The sequence below is a fragment of the Crinia signifera genome, chromosome 3 (assembly GCF_055691185.1).
Source record: "Crinia signifera chromosome 3, ASM5569118v1, whole genome shotgun sequence".
NCBI classification, from domain to species: domain Eukaryota; kingdom Metazoa; phylum Chordata; class Amphibia; order Anura; family Myobatrachidae; genus Crinia; species Crinia signifera.
This window is the reverse complement of record NC_139219.1, coordinates 313105632-313122304: the sequence shown is the minus strand read 5'-3', so window position 1 is coordinate 313122304 and position 16673 is coordinate 313105632. Positions and strand designations below refer to the sequence as shown.

Here is a 16673-nt window from a genome sequence, read left to right as displayed (position 1 = left end):
TGGGACTCAAAAACCCACAACCTTTGAAAAACTACAAACTACTACAAGTCCAATGCACTATCCATTGCGCCACAGAGCCATGTCTATTTAGCTAAAACTATTATCTAATATACAGTACATTTGTAATATACATTGTAAGTACATTTTTACCTTTGAAACAAAACATCGACTCTGGTGGGACTCGAACCCACAACCTTTGAATAACTGCAAACTACTAGAAGTCCAATGCGCTATCCATTGTGCCACAGAGCCATGTCTATTTGGCTTAAACTATTATCTAATATACAGTACATTTGTTATATACATTGTAGGTACATTTTTACCTTTGAAACAAAACATCGACTCTGGTGGGACTCGAACCCACAACCTTTGAATAACTGCAAACTACTAGAAGTCCAATGCGCTATCCATTGCGCCACAGAGCCATGCATTTTTCACATAAACTATTGTCTAATATACAGTACATTTGTTATATACATTGTAAGTACATTTTTACCTTTGAAACAAAACATCGACTCTGGTGGGACTCGAACCCACAACCTTTGAATAACTGCAAACTACTAGAAGTCCAATGCGCTATCCATTGCGCCACAGAGCCATGTATTTTTCACGTAAACTATTGTCTAATATACAGTACATTTGTTATATACATTGTAAGTACATTTTTACCTTTGAAACAAAACATCAACTCTGGTGGGACTTGAACCCACAACCTTTGAATAACTACAACCTTCTAGAAGTCCAATGCGCTATCCATTGCGAAACAGAGCCACTGATGTCTACCTAGTTTTCATTTTTTTATTGATTAATATTTGGTATCCTGATTGTGTGATGTGCAAGCAAATGTCGGGACATTTGCACTATGTGTGATAGAGTAAATGTTTATTGCAAATCAAGATAAAAACCTGATTTTTTAAAAAATATTTACATAGATATTGGACTGTTTACCAATTAAGATATTCTTCTTACTTTCTACTATAATTATATGGTGGTAACAGGTGTCAGATAATTGCCGCATTTCTCCAAAATGCAACAGTCATGTCTAAGTCTACCTCCTGCTGATTTCAATTCTGGTCCTATTTCAGGTTTTTATCAAATATGTAAGTCCTTTGTGATACCCATTTGTGGAGTATAAGTAAAAATAAGTTTGTTTATCATTTTTAAATGAAAATACCATTCAATCTGTGCATAGCTAGTTGATTTGATTTGGCATCGAATTTGATTATATCAATTCTAAAATAAACATTTTGATTACCAGACAATGATTTAAAGAATCTAAAAATGTATTTGAATCTGATTATCTTTCATTTAAAGGGATTTTCTAAGTTGATTACTTATCAAGAGATTGTGAATATAGTTGATGCGTTTCTACTATAAATTTTATATGTACAATGTAAGTCCATTTTTACCTTTGAAACAAAACATAGACTCTGGTGGGACTCAAAAACCCACAACCTTTGAAAAACTACAAACTACTACAAGTCCAATGCACTATCCATTGCGCCACAGAGCCATGTCTATTTAGCTAAAACTATTATCTAATATACAGTACATTTGTAATATACATTGTAAGTACATTTTTACCTTTGAAACAAAACATCGACTCTGGTGGGACTCGAACCCACAACCTTTGAATAACTGCAAACTACTAGAAGTCCAATGCGCTATCCATTGCGCCACAGAGCCATGTATTTTTCGCGTATACTATTGTCTAATATACAGTACATTTGTTATATACATTGTAAGTACATTTTTACCTTTGAAACAAAACATCGACTCTGGTGGGACTCGAACCCACAACCTTTGAATAACTGCAAACTACTAGAAGTCCAATGCGCTATCCATTGCGCCACAAAGCCATGTATTTTTCATATAAACTATTGTCTAATATACAGTACATTTGTTATATACATTGTAAGTACATTTTTACCTTTGAAACAAAACATCGACTCTGGTGGGACTCGAAACCACAACCTTTGAATAACTGCAAACTACTAGAAGTCCAATGCGCTATCCATTGCGCCACAAAGCCATGTATTTTTCATATAAACTATTGTCTAATATACAGTACATTTGTTATATACATTGTAAGTACATTTTTACCTTTGAAACAAAACGTCGACTCTGGTGGGACTCGAACCCACAACCTTTGAATAACTGCAAACTACTAGAAGTCCAATGCGCTATCCATTGCGCCACAGAGCCATGTATTTTTCGCGTAAACTATTGTCTAATATACAGTACATTTGTTATATACATTGTAAGTACATTTTTACCTTTGAAACAAAACATCAACTCTGGTGGGACTCGAACCCACAACCTTTGAATAACTACAACCTTCTAGAAGTCCAATGCGCTATCCATTGCAAAACAGAGCCACTGATGTCTACCTAGTTTTCATTTTTTTATTGATTAATATTTGGTATCCTGATTGTGTGATGTGCAAGCAAATGTCGGGACATTTGCACTATGTGGGATAGAGTAAATGTTTATTGCAAATCAAGATAAAAACCTGATTTTTAAAAAAAATATTTACATAGATATTGGACTGTTTACCAATTAAGATATTCTTCTTACTTTCTACTATAATTATATGGTGGTAACAGGTGTCAGATAATTGCCGCATTTCTCCAAAATGCAACAGTCATGTCTAAGTCTACCTCCTGCTGATTTCAATTCTGGTCCTATTTCAGGTTTTTATCAAATATGTAAGTCCTTTGTGATACCCATTTGTGGAGTATAAGTAAAAATAAGTTTGTTTATCATTTTTAAATGAAAATACCATTCAATCTGTGCATAGCTAGTTGATTTGATTTGGCATCGAATTTGATTATATCAATTCTAAAATAAACATTTTGATTACCAGACAATGATTTAAAGAATCTAAAAATGTATTTGAATCTGATTATCTTTCATTTAAAGGGATTTTCTAAGTTGATTACTTATCAAGAGATTGTGAATATAGTTGATGCGTTTCTACTATAAATTTTATATGTACATTGTAAGTCCATTTTTACCTTTGAAACAAAACATAGTCTCTGGTGGGACTCAAAAACCCACAACCTTTGAAAAACTACAAACTACTACAAGTCCAATGCATTATCCATTGCGCCACAGAGCCATGTCTATTTAGCTAAAACTATTATCTAATATACAGTACATTTGTAATATACATTGTAAGTACATTTTTACCTTTGAAACAAAACATTGACTCTGGTGGGACTCGAACCCACAACCTTTGAATAACTGCAAACTACTAGAAGTCCAATGCGCTATCCATTGCGCCACAGAGCCATGCATTTTTACCTTTGAAACAAAACATCGACTCTGGTGGGACTCGAACCCACAACCTTTGAATAACTGCAAACTACTAGAAGTCCAATGCGCTATCCATTGCGCCACAAAGCCATGCATTTTTCATATAAACTATTGTCTAATATACAGTACATTTGTTATATACATTGTAAGTACATTTTTACCTTTGAAACAAAGGATCGACTCTGGTGGGACTCGAACCCACAACCTTTGAATAACTGCAAACTACTAGAAGTCCAATGCGCTATCCATTGCGCCACAGAGCCATGTATTTTTCACGTAAACTATTGTCTAATATACAGTACATTTGTTATATACATTGTAAGTACATTTTTACCTTTGAAACAAAACATCAACTCTGGTGGGACTCGAACCCACAACCTTTGAATAACTACAACCTTCTAGAAGTCCAATGCGCTATCCATTGCGAAACAGAGCCACTGATGTCTACCTAGTTTTCATTTTTTTATTGATTAATATTTGGTATCCTGATTGTGTGATGTGCAAGCAAATGTCGGGACATTTGCACTATGTGTGATAGAGTAAATGTTTATTGCAAATCAAGATAAAAACCTGATTTAAAAAAAAATATTTACATAGATATTGGACTGTTTACCAATTAAGATATTCTTCTTACTTTCTACTATAATTATATGGTGGTAACAGGTGTCAGATAATTGCCGCATTTCTCCAAAATGCAACAGTCATGTCTAAGTCTACCTCCTGCTGATTTCAATTCTGGTCCTATTTCAGGTTTTTATCAAATATGTAAGTCCTTTGTGATACCCATTTGTGGAGTATAAGTAAAAATAAGTTTGGTTATCATTTTTAAATGAAAATACCATTCAATCTGTGCACAGCTAGTTGATTTGACTTGGCATCGAATTTGATTATATATTAATTCTAAAATAAACATTTTGATTACCAGACAATGATTTAAAGAATCTAAAAATTTATTTGAATCTGATTATCTTTCATTTAAAGGGATTTTTAAGTAGATTACTTATCAAGAGATTGTGAATATAGTTGATGCGTTACTACTATAAATTTGATATGTACATTGTAAGTCCATTTTTACCTATGAAACAAAACATCGACTCGGGTGGGACTCGAACCCACAACCTTTGAATAACTACAAACTACTAGAAGTCCAATAAGCTATCCATTGCGACACAGAGCCACGTCTATTTAGCTTAAACTATTATCTAATATACAATACATTTGTTATATACATTGTAAGTACATTTTTACCTTTGAAACAAAACATCGACTCTGGTGGGACTCGAACCCACAACCTTTGAATAACTGCAAACTACTAGAAGTCCAATGCGCTATCCATTGCGCCACAGAGCCATGTCTATTTGGCTTAAACTATTATCTAATATACAGTACATTTGTTATATACATTGTAGGTACATTTTTACCTTTGAAACAAAACATCGACTCTGGTGGGACTCGAAACCACAACCTTTGAATAACTGCAAACTACTAGAAGTCCAATGCGCTATCCATTGCGCCACAAAGCCATGTATTTTTCATACAAACTATTGTCTAATATACAGTACATTTGTTATATACATTGTAAGTACATTTTTACCTTTGAAACAAAACGTCGACTCTGGTGGGACTCGAACCCACAACCTTTGAATAACTGCAAACTACTAGAAGTCCAATGCGCTATCCATTGCGCCACAGAGCCATGTATTTTTCACGTAAACTATTGTCTAATATACAATACATTTGTTATATACATTGTAGGTACTTGTTTCCTATCTGGGCGCCCGCTAAGTTAATTGCGCACCATGCTATTCTCCGTAGAGAAATCTGATCGCATCGCATCGTATACATACACGATATTGAACGATGCGATCCGATTCGATTTCCCATAGGAAACAATGTTAAATGGATCAATTTACCCAAATCAGCATAGGGAAGAATGGTAAATGGGCCAGAAACCCCAAAAAAACCCACAGAGCAGTGGAATGTCCCCCCAAAAGTAGTTGACGCCACCCCGCCATCAACGTGAACCCGAAGCGTGGCGAGCGCAGCGAGCCCGCGAGGGGCGGCGGTACGCGTCCTCCGACCTTTTCATGCCCTACTATCCACTAGGGCGTGGAGTGAGAATAGAATAGTGTGGCGAGCGCAGCGAGCCACCGAGCCCGAAGCGTGGCGAGCCCCGCGGATACCTTCACAGGTAAACACGTCCCTTCGCGGGCTTCCCAGGTGTCCGCGTCGCCAATATACATTGTAAGTACATTTTTACCTTTGAAACAAAACATCAACTCTGGTGGGACTCGAACCCACAACCTTTGAATAACTACAACCTTCTAGAAGTCCAATGCGCTATCCTTTGTGATACCCATTTGTGGAGTATAAGTAAAAATAAGTTTGGTTATCATTTTTAAATGAAAATACCATTCAATTTGTGCACAGCTAGTTGATTTGACTTGGCATCGAATTTGATTATATATTAATTCTAAAATAAACATTTTGATTACCAGACAATGATTTAAAGAATCTAAAAATTTATTTGAATCTGATTATCTTTCATTTAAAGGGATTTTTAAGTAGATTACTTATCAAGAGATTGTGAATATAGTTGATGCGTTACTACTATAAATTTGATATGTACATTGTAAGTCCATTTTTACCTATGAAACAAAACATCGACTCGGGTGGGACTCGAACCCACAACCTTTAAATAACTAGAAACTACTAGAAGTCCAATAAGCTATCCATTGCGACACAGAGCCACGTCTATTTAGCTTAAACTATTATCTAATATACAGTACATTTGTTATATACATTGTAAGTACATTTTTACCTTTGAAACAAAACATCGACTCTGGTGGGACTCGAACCCACAACCTTTGAATAACTGCAAACTACTAGAAGTCCAATGCGCTATCCATTGCGCCACAGAGCCATGTCTATTTGGCTTAAACTATTATCTAATATACAGTACATTTGTTATATACATTGTAAGTACATTTTTACCTTTGAAACAAAACATCGACTCTGGTGGGACTCGAACCCACAACCTTTGAATAACTGCAAACTACTAGAAGTCCAATGCGCTATCCATTGCGAAACAGAGCCACTGATGTCTACCTAGTTTTCATTTTTTTATTGATTAATATTTGGTATCCTGATTGTGTGATGTGCAAGCAAATGTCGGGACATTTGCACTATGTGTGATAGAGTAAATGTTTATTGCAAATCAAGATAAAAACCTGATTTTTAAAAAAATATTTACATAGATATTGGACTGTTTACCAATTAAGATATTCTTCTTACTTTCTACTATAATTATATGGTGGTAACAGGTGTCAGATAATTGCCGCATTTCTCCAAAATGCAACAGTCATGTCTAAGTCTACCTCCTGCTGATTTCAATTCTGGTCCTATTTCAGGTTTTTATCAAATATGTAAGTCCTTTGTGATACCCATTTGTGGAGTATAAGTAAAAATAAGTTTGTTTATCATTTTTAAATGAAAATACCATTCAATCTGTGCATAGCTAGTTGATTTGATTTGGCATCGAATTTGATTATATCAATTCTAAAATAAACATTTTGATTACCAGACAATGATTTAAAGAATCTAAAAATGTATTTGAATCTGATTATCTTTCATTTAAAGGGATTTTCTAAGTTGATTACTTATCAAGAGATTGTGAATATAGTTGATGCGTTTCTACTATAAATTTTATATGTACAATGTAAGTCCATTTTTACCTATGAAACAAAACATCGACTCGGGTGGGACTCGAACCCACAACCTTTGAATAACTAGAAACTACTAGAAGTCCAATAAGCTATCCATTGCGACACAGAGCCACGTCTATTTAGCTTAAACTATTATCTAATATACAGTACATTTGTTATATACATTGTAAGTACATTTTTACCTTTGAAACAAAACATCGACTCTGGTGGGACTCGAACCCACAACCTTTGAATAACTGCAAACTACTAGAAGTCCAATGCGCTATCCATTGCGCCACAGAGCCATGTCTATTTGGCTTAAACTATTATCTAATATACAGTACATTTGTTATATACATTGTAGGTACATTTTTACCTTTGAAACAAAACATCGACTCTGGTGGGACTCGAACCCACAACCTTTGAATAACTGCAAACTACTAGAAGTCCAATGCGCTATCCATTGCGCCACAGAGCCATGCATTTTTCACATAAACTATTGTCTAATATACAGTACATTTGTTATATACATTGTAAGTACATTTTTACCTTTGAAACAAAACATCGACTCTGGTGGGACTCGAACCCACAACCTTTGAATAACTGCAAACTACTAGAAGTCCAATGCGCTATCCATTGCGCCACAAAGCCATGTATTTTTCACATAAACTATTGTCTAATATACAGTACATTTGTTATATACATTGTAAGTACATTTTTACCTTTGAAACAAAACATCGACTCTGGTGGGACTCGAACCCACAACCTTTGAATAACTGCAAACTACTAGAAGTCCAATGCGCTATCCATTGCGAAACAGAGCCACTGATGTCTACCTAGTTTTCATTTTTTTATTGATTAATATTTGGTATCCTGATTGTGTGATGTGCAAGCAAATGTCGGGACATTTGCACTATGTGTGATAGAGTAAATGTTTATTGCAAATCAAGATAAAAACCTGATTTTTAAAAAAATATTTACATAGATATTGGACTGTTTACCAATTAAGATATTCTTCTTACTTTCTACTATAATTATATGGTGGTAACAGGTGTCAGATAATTGCCGCATTTCTCCAAAATGCAACAGTCATGTCTAAGTCTACCTCCTGCTGATTTCAATTCTGGTCCTATTTCAGGTTTTTATCAAATATGTAAGTCCTTTGTGATACCCATTTGTGGAGTATAAGTAAAAATAAGTTTGTTTATCATTTTTAAATGAAAATACCATTCAATCTGTGCATAGCTAGTTGATTTGATTTGGCATCGAATTTGATTATATCAATTCTAAAATAAACATTTTGATTACCAGACAATGATTTAAAGAATCTAAAAATGTATTTGAATCTGATTATCTTTCATTTAAAGGGATTTTCTAAGTTGATTACTTATCAAGAGATTGTGAATATAGTTGATGCGTTTCTACTATAAATTTTATATGTACAATGTAAGTCCATTTTTACCTTTGAAACAAAACATAGACTCTGGTGGGACTCAAAAACCCACAACCTTTGAAAAACTACAAACTACTACAAGTCCAATGCACTATCCATTGCGCCACAGAGCCATGTCTATTTAGCTAAAACTATTATCTAATATACAGTACATTTGTAATATACATTGTAAGTACATTTTTACCTTTGAAACAAAACATCGACTCTGGTGGGACTCGAACCCACAACCTTTGAATAACTGCAAACTACTAGAAGTCCAATGCGCTATCCATTGCGCCACAGAGCCATGTATTTTTCGATTATACTATTGTCTAATATACAGTACATTTGTTATATACATTGTAAGTACATTTTTACCTTTCAAACAAAACATCGACTCTGGTGGGACTCGAACCCACAACCTTTGAATAACTGCAAACTACTAGAAGTCCAATGCGCTATCCATTGCGCCACAGAGCCATGTATTTTTCACGTAAACTATTGTCTAATATACAGTACATTTGTTATATACATTGTAAGTACATTTTTACCTTTGAAACAAAAATCGACTCTGGTGGGACTCGAACCCACAACCTTTGAATAACTGCAAACTACTAGAAGTCCAATGCGCTATCCATTGCGCCACAAAGCCATGTATTTTTCATATAAACTATTGTCTAATATACAGTACATTTGTTATATACATTGTAAGTACATTTTTACCTTTGAAACAAAACGTCGACTCTGGTGGGACTCGAACCCACAACCTTTGAATAACTGCAAACTACTAGAAGTCCAATGCGCTATCCATTGCGCCACAGAGCCATGTATTTTTCGCGTATACTATTGTCTAATATACAGTACATTTGTTATATACATTGTAAGTACATTTTTACCTTTCAAACAAAACATCGACTCTGATGGGACTCGAACCCACAACCTTTGAATAACTGCAAACTACTAGAAGTCCAATGCGCTATCCATTGCGCCACAGAGCCATGTATTTTTCACGTAAACTATTGTCTAATATACAGTACATTTGTTATATACATTGTAAGTACATTTTTACCTTTGAAACAAAAATCGACTCTGGTGGGACTCGAACCCACAACCTTTGAATAACTGCAAACTACTAGAAGTCCAATGCGCTATCCATTGCGCCACAGAGCCATGTATTTTTCACGTAAACTATTGTCTAATATACAGTACATTTGTTATATACATTGTAAGTACATTTTTACCTTTGAAACAAAACATCGACTCTGGTGGGACTCGAACCCACAACCTTTGAATAACTGCAAACTACTAGAAGTCCAATGCGCTATCCATTGCGCCACAGAGCCATGTATTTTTCACGTATACTATTGTCTAATATACAGTACATTTGTTATATACATTGTAAGTACATTTTTACCTTTGAAAAAAAACATCGACTCTGGTGGGACTCGAACCCACAACCTTTGAATAACTGCAAACTACTAGAAGTCCAATGCGCTATCCATTGCGCCACAGAGCCATGTCTATTTGGCTTAAACTATTATCTAATATACAGTACATTTGTTATATACATTGTAGGTACATTTTTACCTTTGAAACAAAAGATCGACTCTGGTGGGACTCGAACCCACAACCTTTGAATAACTGCAAACTACTAGAAGTCCAATGCGCTATCCATTGCGCCACAGAGCCATGCATTTTTCACATAAACTATTGTCTAATATACAGTACATTTGTTATATACATTGTAAGTACATTTTTACCTTTGAAACAAAACGTCGACTCTGGTGGGACTCGAACCCACAACCTTTGAATAACTGCAAACTACTAGAAGTCCAATGCGCTATCCATTGCGCCACAAAGCCATGTATTTTTCACATAAACTATTGTCTAATATACAGTACATTTGTTATATACATTGTAAGTACATTTTTACCTTTGAAACAAAACATCGACTCTGGTGGGACTCGAACCCACAACCTTTGAATAACTACAACCTTCTAGAAGTCCAATGCGCTATCCATTGCGCCACAGAGCCATGTATTTTTCACGTATACTATTGTCTAATATACAGTACATTTGTTATATACATTGTAAGTACATTTTTACCTTTGAAACAAAAATCGGCTCTGGTGGGACTCGAACCCACAACCTTTGAATAACTGCAAACTACTAGAAGTCCAATGCGCTATCCATTGCGCCACAGAGCCATGTCTATTTGGCTTAAACTATTATCTAATATACAGTACATTTGTTATATACATTGTAGGTACATTTTTACCTTTGAAACAAAACATCGACTCTGGTGGGACTCGAACCCACAACCTTTGAATAACTGCAGACTACTAGAAGTCCAATGCGCTATCCATTGCGCCACAGAGCCATGCATTTTTCACATAAACTATTGTCTAATATACAGTACATTTGTTATATACATTGTAAGTACATTTTTACCTTTGAAACAAAACATCGACTCTGGTGGGACTCGAACCCACAACCTTTGAATAACTGCAAACTACTAGAAGTCCAATGCGCTATCCATTGCGCCACAGAGCCATGTATTTTTCACGTAAACTATTGTCTAATATACAGTACATTTGTTATATACATTGTAAGTACATTTTTACCTTTGAAACAAAACATCGACTCTGGTAATAACTGCAAACTACTGCAAACTACTAGAAGTCCAATGCGCTATCCATTGCGCCACAGAGCCATGTATTTTTCGCGTATACTATTGTCTAATATACAGTACATTTGTTATATACATTGTAAGTACATTTTTACCTTTCAAACAAAACATCGACTCTGGTGGGACTCGAACCCACAACCTTTGAATAACTGCAAACTACTAGAAGTCCAATGCGCTATCCATTGCGCCACAGAGCCATGTATTTTTCACGTAAACTATTGTCTAATATACAGTACATTTGTTATATACATTGTAAGTACATTTTTACCTTTGAAACAAAAATCGACTCTGGTGGGACTCGAACCCACAACCTTTGAATAACTGCAAACTACTAGAAGTCCAATGCGCTATCCATTGCGCCACAGAGCCATGTATTTTTCATATAAACTATTGTCTAATATACAGTACATTTGTTATATACATTGTAAGTACATTTTTACCTTTGAAACAAAACGTCGACTCTGGTGGGACTCGAACCCACAACCTTTGAATAACTGCAAACTACTAGAAGTCCAATGCGCTATCCATTGCGCCACAAAGCCATGTATTTTTCATATAAACTATTGTCTAATATACAGTACATTTGTTATATACATTGTAAGTACATTTTTACCTTTGAAACAAAACGTCGACTCTGGTGGGACTCGAACCCACAACCTTTGAATAACTGCAAACTACTAGAAGTCCAATGCGCTATCCATTGCGCCACAGAGCCATGTATTTTTCACGTAAACTATTGTCTAATATACAGTACATTTGTTATATACATTGTAAGTACATTTTTACCTTTGAAACAAAACATCGACTCTGGTGGGACTCGAACCCACAACCTTTGAATAACTGCAAACTAGTAGAAGTCCAATGCGCTATCCATTGCGCCACAGAGCCATGTATTTTTCACGTATACTATTGTCTAATATACAGTACATTTGTTATATACATTGTAAGTACATTTTTACCTTTGAAAAAAAACATCGACTCTGGTGGGACTCGAACCCACAACCTTTGAATAACTGCAAACTACTAGAAGTCCAATGCGCTATCCATTGCACCACAGAGCCATGTATTTTTCATGTAAACTATTGTCTAATATACAATACATTTGTTATATACATTGTAAGTACATTTTTACCTTTGAAACAAAACATCAACTCTGGTGGGACTCGAACCCACAACCTTTGAATAACTACAACCTTCTAGAAGTCCAATGCGCTATCCATTGCGAAACAGAGCCACTGATGTCTACCTAGTTTTCATTTTTTTATTGATTAATATTTGGTATCCTGATTGTGTGATGTGCAAGCAAATGTCGGGACATTTGCACTAAGTGTGATAGAGTAAATGTTTATTGCAAATCAAGATAAAAACCTGATTTTTAAAAAAATATTTACATAGATATTGGACTGTTTACCAATTAAGATATTCTTCTTACTTTCTACTATAATTATATGGTGGTAACAGGTGTCAGATAATTGCCGCATTTCTCCAAAATGCAACAGTCATGTCTAAGTCTACCTCCTGCTGATTTCAATTCTGGTCCTATTTCAGGTTTTTATCAAATATGTAAGTCCTTTGTGATACCCATTTGTGGAGTATAAGTAAAAATAAGTTTGTTTATCATTTTTAAATGAAAATACCATTCAATCTGTGCATAGCTAGTTGATTTGATTTGGCATCGAATTTGATTATATCAATTCTAAAATAAACATTTTGATTACCAGACAATGATTTAAAGAATCTAAAAATGTATTTGAATCTGATTATCTTTCATTTAAAGGGATTTTCTAAGTTGATTACTTATCAAGAGATTGTGAATATAGTTGATGCGTTTCTACTATAAATTTTATATGTACATTGTAAGTCCATTTTTACATTGTAAGTCCATATATACATTGTAAGTACATTTTTACCTTTGAAACAAAACATCGACTCTGGTGGGACTCGAACCCACAACCTTTGAATAACTGCAAACTACTAGAAGTCCAATGCGCTATCCATTGCGCCACAGAGCCATGTATTTTTCACGTATACTATTGTCTAATATACAGTACATTTGTTATATACATTGTAAGTACATTTTTACCTTTGAAAAAAAACATCGACTCTGGTGGGACTCGAACCCACAACCTTTGAATAACTGCAAACTACTAGAAGTCCAATGCGCTATCCATTGCGCCACAGAGCCATGTCTATTTGGCTTAAACTATTATCTAATATACAGTACATTTGTTATATACATTGTAGGTACATTTTTACCTTTGAAACAAAACATCGACTCTGGTGGGACTCGAACCCACAACCTTTGAATAACTGCAAACTACTAGAAGTCCAATGCGCTATCCATTGCGCCACAGAGCCATGCATTTTTCACATAAACTATTGTCTAATATACAGTACATTTGTTATATACATTGTAAGTACATTTTTACCTTTGAAACAAAACATCGACTCTGGTGGGACTCGAACCCACAACCTTTGAATAACTGCAAACTACTAGAAGTCCAATGCGCTATCCATTGCGCCACAAAGCCATGTATTTTTCACATAAACTATTGTCTAATATACAGTACATTTGTTATATACATTGTAAGTACATTTTTACCTTTGAAACAAAACATCGACTCTGGTAATAACTGCAAACTACTGCAAACTACTAGAAGTCCAATGCGCTATCCATTGCGCCACAGAGCCATGTATTTTTCGCGTATACTATTGTCTAATATACAGTACATTTGTTATATACATTGTAAGTACATTTTTACCTTTCAAACAAAACATCGACTCTGGTGGGACTCGAACCCACAACCTTTGAATAACTGCAAACTACTAGAAGTCCAATGCGCTATCCATTGCGCCACAGAGCCATGTATTTTTCACGTAAACTATTGTCTAATATACAGTACATTTGTTATATACATTGTAAGTACATTTTTACCTTTGAAACAAAAATCGACTCTGGTGGGACTCGAACCCACAACCTTTGAATAACTGCAAACTACTAGAAGTCCAATGCGCTATCCATTGCGCCACAGAGCCATGTATTTTTCATATAAACTATTGTCTAATATACAGTACATTTGTTATATACATTGTAAGTACATATTTACCTTTGAAACAAAACGTCGACTCTGGTGGGACTCGAACCCACAACCTTTGAATAACTGCAAACTACTAGAAGTCCAATGCGCTATCCATTGCGCCACAAAGCCATGTATTTTTCATATAAACTATTGTCTAATATACAGTACATTTGTTATATACATTGTAAGTACATTTTTACCTTTGAAACAAAACGTCGACTCTGGTGGGACTCGAACCCACAACCTTTGAATAACTGCAAACTACTAGAAGTCCAATGCGCTATCCATTGCGCCACAGAGCCATGTATTTTTCACGTAAACTATTGTCTAATATACAGTACATTTGTTATATACATTGTAAGTACATTTTTACCTTTGAAACAAAACATCGACTCTGGTGGGACTCGAACCCACAACCTTTGAATAACTGCAAACTACTAGAAGTCCAATGCGCTATCCATTGCGCCACAGAGCCATGTATTTTTCGCGTAAACTATTGTCTAATATACAGTACATTTGTTATATACATTGTAAGTCCATTTTTACCTTTGAAACAAAACATAGACTCTGGTGGGACTCGAACCCACAACCTTTTAATAACTGCAAACTACTAGAAGTCCAATGCGCTATCCATTGCGCCACAGAGCCATGTATTTTTCACGTATACTATTGTCTAATATACAGTACATTTGTTATATACATTGTAAGTACATTTTTACCTTTGAAAAAAAACATCGACTCTGGTGGGACTCGAACCCACAACCTTTGAATAACTGCAAACTACTAGAAGTCCAATGCGCTATCCATTGCGCCACAGAGCCATGTATTTTTCATGTAAACTATTGTCTAATATACAATACATTTGTTATATACATTGTAAGTACATTTTTACCTTTGAAACAAAACATCAACTCTGGTGGGACTCGAACCCACAACCTTTGAATAACTACAACCTTCTAGAAGTCCAATGCGCTATCCATTGCGAAACAGAGCCACTGATGTCTACCTAGTTTTCATTTTTTTATTGATTAATATTTGGTATCCTGATTGTGTGATGTGCAAGCAAATGTCGGGACATTTGCACTAAGTGAGATAGAGTAAATGTTTATTGCAAATCAAGATAAAAACCTGATTTTTAAAAAAATATTTACATAGATATTGGACTGTTTACCAATTAAGATATTCTTCTTACTTTCTACTATAATTATATGGTGGTAAAAGGTGTCAGATAATTGCCGCATTTCTCCAAAATGCAACAGTCATGTCTAAGTCTACCTCCTGCTGATTTCAATTCTGGTCCTATTTCAGGTTTTTATCAAATATGTAAGTCCTTTGTGATACCCATTTGTGGAGTATAAGTAAAAATAAGTTTGTTTATCATTTTTAAATGAAAATACCATTCAATCTGTGCATAGCTAGTTGATTTGATTTGGCATCGAATTTGATTATATCAATTCTAAAATAAACATTTTGATTACCAGACAATGATTTAAAGAATCTAAAAATGTATTTGAATCTGATTATCTTTCATTTAAAGGGATTTTCTAAGTTGATTACTTATCAAGAGATTGTGAATATAGTTGATGCGTTTCTACTATAAATTTTATATGTACATTGTAAGTCCATTTTTACCTTTGAAACAAAACATAGACTCTGGTGGGACTCAAAAACCCACAACCTTTGAAAAACTACAAACTACTACAAGTCCAATGCACTATCCATTGCGCCACAGAGCCATGTCTATTTAGCTAAAACTATTATCTAATATACAGTACATTTGTAATATACATTGTAAGTACATTTTTACCTTTGAAACAAAACTTCGACTCTGGTTGGACTCGAACCCACAACCTTTGATTAACTGCAAACTACTAGAAGTCCAATGCGCTATCCATTGCGCCACAGAGCCATGTATTTTTCACGTAAACTATTGTCTATTATACAGTATATTTGTTATAAACATTGTAAGTACATTTTTACCTTTGAAACAAAACATCGACTCTGGTGGGACTCGAACCCACAACCTTTGAACAACTGCAAACTACTAGAAGTCCAATGCGCTATCCATTGCGCCACAAAGCCATGTATTTTTCATATAAACTATTGTCTAATATACAGTACATTTGTTATATACATTGTAAGTACATTTTTACCTTTGAAACAAAAGATCGACTCTGGTGGGACTCGAACCCACAACCTTTGAATAACTGCAAACTACTAGAAGTCCAATGCGCTATCCATTGCGCCACAGAGCCATGTATTTTTCACGTAAACTATTGTCTAATATACAGTACATTTGTTATATACATTGTAAGTACATTTTTACCTTTGAAACAAAACATCAACTCTGGTGGGACTCGAACCCACAACCTTTGAATAACTACAACCTTCTAGAAGTCCAATGCGCTATCCATTGCGAAACAGAGCCACTGATGTCTACCTAGTTTTCA

At 34.9% G+C, this 16673-nt stretch overlaps 50 non-coding genes across 50 annotated transcripts; all 50 read right to left on the bottom strand.

The window, feature by feature from the left end:
• Positions 1-166: 166 nt before the first annotated feature.
• TRNAR-UCU (transfer RNA arginine (anticodon UCU)) lies at positions 167-252 on the bottom strand. Its single transcript is given in 2 exon segments — positions 167-202; positions 216-252. It is a non-coding gene; the product is annotated as a tRNA-Arg (tRNA).
• Positions 253-339: 87 nt separating this feature from the next.
• On the bottom strand, positions 340-425 carry TRNAR-UCU (transfer RNA arginine (anticodon UCU)). The gene is given in 2 exon segments: positions 340-375; positions 389-425. It is a non-coding gene; the product is annotated as a tRNA-Arg (tRNA).
• An 87-nt stretch (positions 426-512) lies between these two features.
• Positions 513-598, bottom strand: TRNAR-UCU (transfer RNA arginine (anticodon UCU)). Its single transcript is given in 2 exon segments — positions 513-548; positions 562-598. It is a non-coding gene; the product is annotated as a tRNA-Arg (tRNA).
• Positions 599-1600: 1002 nt separating this feature from the next.
• On the bottom strand, positions 1601-1686 carry TRNAR-UCU (transfer RNA arginine (anticodon UCU)). Its single transcript is given in 2 exon segments — positions 1601-1636; positions 1650-1686. It is a non-coding gene; the product is annotated as a tRNA-Arg (tRNA).
• An 87-nt stretch (positions 1687-1773) lies between these two features.
• Positions 1774-1859, bottom strand: TRNAR-UCU (transfer RNA arginine (anticodon UCU)). Its single transcript is given in 2 exon segments — positions 1774-1809; positions 1823-1859. It is a non-coding gene; the product is annotated as a tRNA-Arg (tRNA).
• An 87-nt stretch (positions 1860-1946) lies between these two features.
• TRNAR-UCU (transfer RNA arginine (anticodon UCU)) lies at positions 1947-2032 on the bottom strand. The gene is given in 2 exon segments: positions 1947-1982; positions 1996-2032. It is a non-coding gene; the product is annotated as a tRNA-Arg (tRNA).
• An 87-nt stretch (positions 2033-2119) lies between these two features.
• On the bottom strand, positions 2120-2205 carry TRNAR-UCU (transfer RNA arginine (anticodon UCU)). The gene is given in 2 exon segments: positions 2120-2155; positions 2169-2205. It is a non-coding gene; the product is annotated as a tRNA-Arg (tRNA).
• Positions 2206-3208: 1003 nt separating this feature from the next.
• On the bottom strand, positions 3209-3294 carry TRNAR-UCU (transfer RNA arginine (anticodon UCU)). Its single transcript is given in 2 exon segments — positions 3209-3244; positions 3258-3294. It is a non-coding gene; the product is annotated as a tRNA-Arg (tRNA).
• Positions 3295-3322: 28 nt separating this feature from the next.
• On the bottom strand, positions 3323-3408 carry TRNAR-UCU (transfer RNA arginine (anticodon UCU)). The gene is given in 2 exon segments: positions 3323-3358; positions 3372-3408. It is a non-coding gene; the product is annotated as a tRNA-Arg (tRNA).
• An 87-nt stretch (positions 3409-3495) lies between these two features.
• On the bottom strand, positions 3496-3581 carry TRNAR-UCU (transfer RNA arginine (anticodon UCU)). Its single transcript is given in 2 exon segments — positions 3496-3531; positions 3545-3581. It is a non-coding gene; the product is annotated as a tRNA-Arg (tRNA).
• Positions 3582-4582: 1001 nt separating this feature from the next.
• On the bottom strand, positions 4583-4668 carry TRNAR-UCU (transfer RNA arginine (anticodon UCU)). Its single transcript is given in 2 exon segments — positions 4583-4618; positions 4632-4668. It is a non-coding gene; the product is annotated as a tRNA-Arg (tRNA).
• An 87-nt stretch (positions 4669-4755) lies between these two features.
• TRNAR-UCU (transfer RNA arginine (anticodon UCU)) lies at positions 4756-4841 on the bottom strand. Its single transcript is given in 2 exon segments — positions 4756-4791; positions 4805-4841. It is a non-coding gene; the product is annotated as a tRNA-Arg (tRNA).
• An 87-nt stretch (positions 4842-4928) lies between these two features.
• On the bottom strand, positions 4929-5014 carry TRNAR-UCU (transfer RNA arginine (anticodon UCU)). The gene is given in 2 exon segments: positions 4929-4964; positions 4978-5014. It is a non-coding gene; the product is annotated as a tRNA-Arg (tRNA).
• A 1141-nt stretch (positions 5015-6155) lies between these two features.
• TRNAR-UCU (transfer RNA arginine (anticodon UCU)) lies at positions 6156-6241 on the bottom strand. Its single transcript is given in 2 exon segments — positions 6156-6191; positions 6205-6241. It is a non-coding gene; the product is annotated as a tRNA-Arg (tRNA).
• A 1000-nt stretch (positions 6242-7241) lies between these two features.
• TRNAR-UCU (transfer RNA arginine (anticodon UCU)) lies at positions 7242-7327 on the bottom strand. The gene is given in 2 exon segments: positions 7242-7277; positions 7291-7327. It is a non-coding gene; the product is annotated as a tRNA-Arg (tRNA).
• Positions 7328-7414: 87 nt separating this feature from the next.
• On the bottom strand, positions 7415-7500 carry TRNAR-UCU (transfer RNA arginine (anticodon UCU)). The gene is given in 2 exon segments: positions 7415-7450; positions 7464-7500. It is a non-coding gene; the product is annotated as a tRNA-Arg (tRNA).
• Positions 7501-7587: 87 nt separating this feature from the next.
• On the bottom strand, positions 7588-7673 carry TRNAR-UCU (transfer RNA arginine (anticodon UCU)). The gene is given in 2 exon segments: positions 7588-7623; positions 7637-7673. It is a non-coding gene; the product is annotated as a tRNA-Arg (tRNA).
• Positions 7674-8675: 1002 nt separating this feature from the next.
• Positions 8676-8761, bottom strand: TRNAR-UCU (transfer RNA arginine (anticodon UCU)). Its single transcript is given in 2 exon segments — positions 8676-8711; positions 8725-8761. It is a non-coding gene; the product is annotated as a tRNA-Arg (tRNA).
• Positions 8762-8848: 87 nt separating this feature from the next.
• Positions 8849-8934, bottom strand: TRNAR-UCU (transfer RNA arginine (anticodon UCU)). Its single transcript is given in 2 exon segments — positions 8849-8884; positions 8898-8934. It is a non-coding gene; the product is annotated as a tRNA-Arg (tRNA).
• Positions 8935-9020: 86 nt separating this feature from the next.
• On the bottom strand, positions 9021-9106 carry TRNAR-UCU (transfer RNA arginine (anticodon UCU)). The gene is given in 2 exon segments: positions 9021-9056; positions 9070-9106. It is a non-coding gene; the product is annotated as a tRNA-Arg (tRNA).
• An 87-nt stretch (positions 9107-9193) lies between these two features.
• Positions 9194-9279, bottom strand: TRNAR-UCU (transfer RNA arginine (anticodon UCU)). Its single transcript is given in 2 exon segments — positions 9194-9229; positions 9243-9279. It is a non-coding gene; the product is annotated as a tRNA-Arg (tRNA).
• An 87-nt stretch (positions 9280-9366) lies between these two features.
• TRNAR-UCU (transfer RNA arginine (anticodon UCU)) lies at positions 9367-9452 on the bottom strand. The gene is given in 2 exon segments: positions 9367-9402; positions 9416-9452. It is a non-coding gene; the product is annotated as a tRNA-Arg (tRNA).
• An 86-nt stretch (positions 9453-9538) lies between these two features.
• TRNAR-UCU (transfer RNA arginine (anticodon UCU)) lies at positions 9539-9624 on the bottom strand. The gene is given in 2 exon segments: positions 9539-9574; positions 9588-9624. It is a non-coding gene; the product is annotated as a tRNA-Arg (tRNA).
• An 87-nt stretch (positions 9625-9711) lies between these two features.
• TRNAR-UCU (transfer RNA arginine (anticodon UCU)) lies at positions 9712-9797 on the bottom strand. The gene is given in 2 exon segments: positions 9712-9747; positions 9761-9797. It is a non-coding gene; the product is annotated as a tRNA-Arg (tRNA).
• An 87-nt stretch (positions 9798-9884) lies between these two features.
• TRNAR-UCU (transfer RNA arginine (anticodon UCU)) lies at positions 9885-9970 on the bottom strand. Its single transcript is given in 2 exon segments — positions 9885-9920; positions 9934-9970. It is a non-coding gene; the product is annotated as a tRNA-Arg (tRNA).
• Positions 9971-10057: 87 nt separating this feature from the next.
• TRNAR-UCU (transfer RNA arginine (anticodon UCU)) lies at positions 10058-10143 on the bottom strand. The gene is given in 2 exon segments: positions 10058-10093; positions 10107-10143. It is a non-coding gene; the product is annotated as a tRNA-Arg (tRNA).
• An 87-nt stretch (positions 10144-10230) lies between these two features.
• On the bottom strand, positions 10231-10316 carry TRNAR-UCU (transfer RNA arginine (anticodon UCU)). The gene is given in 2 exon segments: positions 10231-10266; positions 10280-10316. It is a non-coding gene; the product is annotated as a tRNA-Arg (tRNA).
• Positions 10317-10403: 87 nt separating this feature from the next.
• Positions 10404-10489, bottom strand: TRNAR-UCU (transfer RNA arginine (anticodon UCU)). Its single transcript is given in 2 exon segments — positions 10404-10439; positions 10453-10489. It is a non-coding gene; the product is annotated as a tRNA-Arg (tRNA).
• An 86-nt stretch (positions 10490-10575) lies between these two features.
• TRNAR-UCU (transfer RNA arginine (anticodon UCU)) lies at positions 10576-10661 on the bottom strand. Its single transcript is given in 2 exon segments — positions 10576-10611; positions 10625-10661. It is a non-coding gene; the product is annotated as a tRNA-Arg (tRNA).
• Positions 10662-10748: 87 nt separating this feature from the next.
• Positions 10749-10834, bottom strand: TRNAR-UCU (transfer RNA arginine (anticodon UCU)). Its single transcript is given in 2 exon segments — positions 10749-10784; positions 10798-10834. It is a non-coding gene; the product is annotated as a tRNA-Arg (tRNA).
• Positions 10835-10921: 87 nt separating this feature from the next.
• TRNAR-UCU (transfer RNA arginine (anticodon UCU)) lies at positions 10922-11007 on the bottom strand. The gene is given in 2 exon segments: positions 10922-10957; positions 10971-11007. It is a non-coding gene; the product is annotated as a tRNA-Arg (tRNA).
• A 247-nt stretch (positions 11008-11254) lies between these two features.
• Positions 11255-11340, bottom strand: TRNAR-UCU (transfer RNA arginine (anticodon UCU)). The gene is given in 2 exon segments: positions 11255-11290; positions 11304-11340. It is a non-coding gene; the product is annotated as a tRNA-Arg (tRNA).
• An 86-nt stretch (positions 11341-11426) lies between these two features.
• TRNAR-UCU (transfer RNA arginine (anticodon UCU)) lies at positions 11427-11512 on the bottom strand. The gene is given in 2 exon segments: positions 11427-11462; positions 11476-11512. It is a non-coding gene; the product is annotated as a tRNA-Arg (tRNA).
• An 87-nt stretch (positions 11513-11599) lies between these two features.
• TRNAR-UCU (transfer RNA arginine (anticodon UCU)) lies at positions 11600-11685 on the bottom strand. The gene is given in 2 exon segments: positions 11600-11635; positions 11649-11685. It is a non-coding gene; the product is annotated as a tRNA-Arg (tRNA).
• An 87-nt stretch (positions 11686-11772) lies between these two features.
• TRNAR-UCU (transfer RNA arginine (anticodon UCU)) lies at positions 11773-11858 on the bottom strand. The gene is given in 2 exon segments: positions 11773-11808; positions 11822-11858. It is a non-coding gene; the product is annotated as a tRNA-Arg (tRNA).
• An 87-nt stretch (positions 11859-11945) lies between these two features.
• On the bottom strand, positions 11946-12031 carry TRNAR-UCU (transfer RNA arginine (anticodon UCU)). Its single transcript is given in 2 exon segments — positions 11946-11981; positions 11995-12031. It is a non-coding gene; the product is annotated as a tRNA-Arg (tRNA).
• An 87-nt stretch (positions 12032-12118) lies between these two features.
• TRNAR-UCU (transfer RNA arginine (anticodon UCU)) lies at positions 12119-12204 on the bottom strand. The gene is given in 2 exon segments: positions 12119-12154; positions 12168-12204. It is a non-coding gene; the product is annotated as a tRNA-Arg (tRNA).
• An 865-nt stretch (positions 12205-13069) lies between these two features.
• Positions 13070-13155, bottom strand: TRNAR-UCU (transfer RNA arginine (anticodon UCU)). Its single transcript is given in 2 exon segments — positions 13070-13105; positions 13119-13155. It is a non-coding gene; the product is annotated as a tRNA-Arg (tRNA).
• Positions 13156-13242: 87 nt separating this feature from the next.
• Positions 13243-13328, bottom strand: TRNAR-UCU (transfer RNA arginine (anticodon UCU)). Its single transcript is given in 2 exon segments — positions 13243-13278; positions 13292-13328. It is a non-coding gene; the product is annotated as a tRNA-Arg (tRNA).
• An 87-nt stretch (positions 13329-13415) lies between these two features.
• TRNAR-UCU (transfer RNA arginine (anticodon UCU)) lies at positions 13416-13501 on the bottom strand. Its single transcript is given in 2 exon segments — positions 13416-13451; positions 13465-13501. It is a non-coding gene; the product is annotated as a tRNA-Arg (tRNA).
• Positions 13502-13588: 87 nt separating this feature from the next.
• TRNAR-UCU (transfer RNA arginine (anticodon UCU)) lies at positions 13589-13674 on the bottom strand. The gene is given in 2 exon segments: positions 13589-13624; positions 13638-13674. It is a non-coding gene; the product is annotated as a tRNA-Arg (tRNA).
• Positions 13675-13921: 247 nt separating this feature from the next.
• On the bottom strand, positions 13922-14007 carry TRNAR-UCU (transfer RNA arginine (anticodon UCU)). The gene is given in 2 exon segments: positions 13922-13957; positions 13971-14007. It is a non-coding gene; the product is annotated as a tRNA-Arg (tRNA).
• An 86-nt stretch (positions 14008-14093) lies between these two features.
• On the bottom strand, positions 14094-14179 carry TRNAR-UCU (transfer RNA arginine (anticodon UCU)). Its single transcript is given in 2 exon segments — positions 14094-14129; positions 14143-14179. It is a non-coding gene; the product is annotated as a tRNA-Arg (tRNA).
• An 87-nt stretch (positions 14180-14266) lies between these two features.
• Positions 14267-14352, bottom strand: TRNAR-UCU (transfer RNA arginine (anticodon UCU)). The gene is given in 2 exon segments: positions 14267-14302; positions 14316-14352. It is a non-coding gene; the product is annotated as a tRNA-Arg (tRNA).
• An 87-nt stretch (positions 14353-14439) lies between these two features.
• On the bottom strand, positions 14440-14525 carry TRNAR-UCU (transfer RNA arginine (anticodon UCU)). Its single transcript is given in 2 exon segments — positions 14440-14475; positions 14489-14525. It is a non-coding gene; the product is annotated as a tRNA-Arg (tRNA).
• An 87-nt stretch (positions 14526-14612) lies between these two features.
• On the bottom strand, positions 14613-14698 carry TRNAR-UCU (transfer RNA arginine (anticodon UCU)). The gene is given in 2 exon segments: positions 14613-14648; positions 14662-14698. It is a non-coding gene; the product is annotated as a tRNA-Arg (tRNA).
• An 87-nt stretch (positions 14699-14785) lies between these two features.
• Positions 14786-14871, bottom strand: TRNAR-UCU (transfer RNA arginine (anticodon UCU)). Its single transcript is given in 2 exon segments — positions 14786-14821; positions 14835-14871. It is a non-coding gene; the product is annotated as a tRNA-Arg (tRNA).
• Positions 14872-14958: 87 nt separating this feature from the next.
• Positions 14959-15044, bottom strand: TRNAR-UCU (transfer RNA arginine (anticodon UCU)). Its single transcript is given in 2 exon segments — positions 14959-14994; positions 15008-15044. It is a non-coding gene; the product is annotated as a tRNA-Arg (tRNA).
• A 1175-nt stretch (positions 15045-16219) lies between these two features.
• TRNAR-UCU (transfer RNA arginine (anticodon UCU)) lies at positions 16220-16305 on the bottom strand. The gene is given in 2 exon segments: positions 16220-16255; positions 16269-16305. It is a non-coding gene; the product is annotated as a tRNA-Arg (tRNA).
• An 87-nt stretch (positions 16306-16392) lies between these two features.
• Positions 16393-16478, bottom strand: TRNAR-UCU (transfer RNA arginine (anticodon UCU)). Its single transcript is given in 2 exon segments — positions 16393-16428; positions 16442-16478. It is a non-coding gene; the product is annotated as a tRNA-Arg (tRNA).
• Between the last annotated feature and the right edge of the window lie 195 nt (positions 16479-16673).